Here is a 282-nt window from a genome sequence, read left to right on the forward strand (position 1 = left end):
TTAGAAATTTAGCAGAATCAAGATATATTTATTCGATATGCTGTTAACAGACTCGCTCTTTGAGTATAATTAATGAGAAAATACATTTCTTAAGATCCCTGGAAGTTCATATTAATATCTATATCATTTAACTCATCTATGTGCTAGAAATTGAGTTGTATTGCGAGGTGTAATGAATATGTTGATTTGAGATAAGGTATCGTTACCTTGTTACTTGTGAAATCTTACAGACTAAAAAATGAATTTTCTTCATTATTTCAGTACTTCTGCTGCCAGTATGTG

This window comes from Penaeus monodon, chromosome 34 (genome assembly GCF_015228065.2).
Source record: "Penaeus monodon isolate SGIC_2016 chromosome 34, NSTDA_Pmon_1, whole genome shotgun sequence".
NCBI classification, from domain to species: domain Eukaryota; kingdom Metazoa; phylum Arthropoda; class Malacostraca; order Decapoda; family Penaeidae; genus Penaeus; species Penaeus monodon.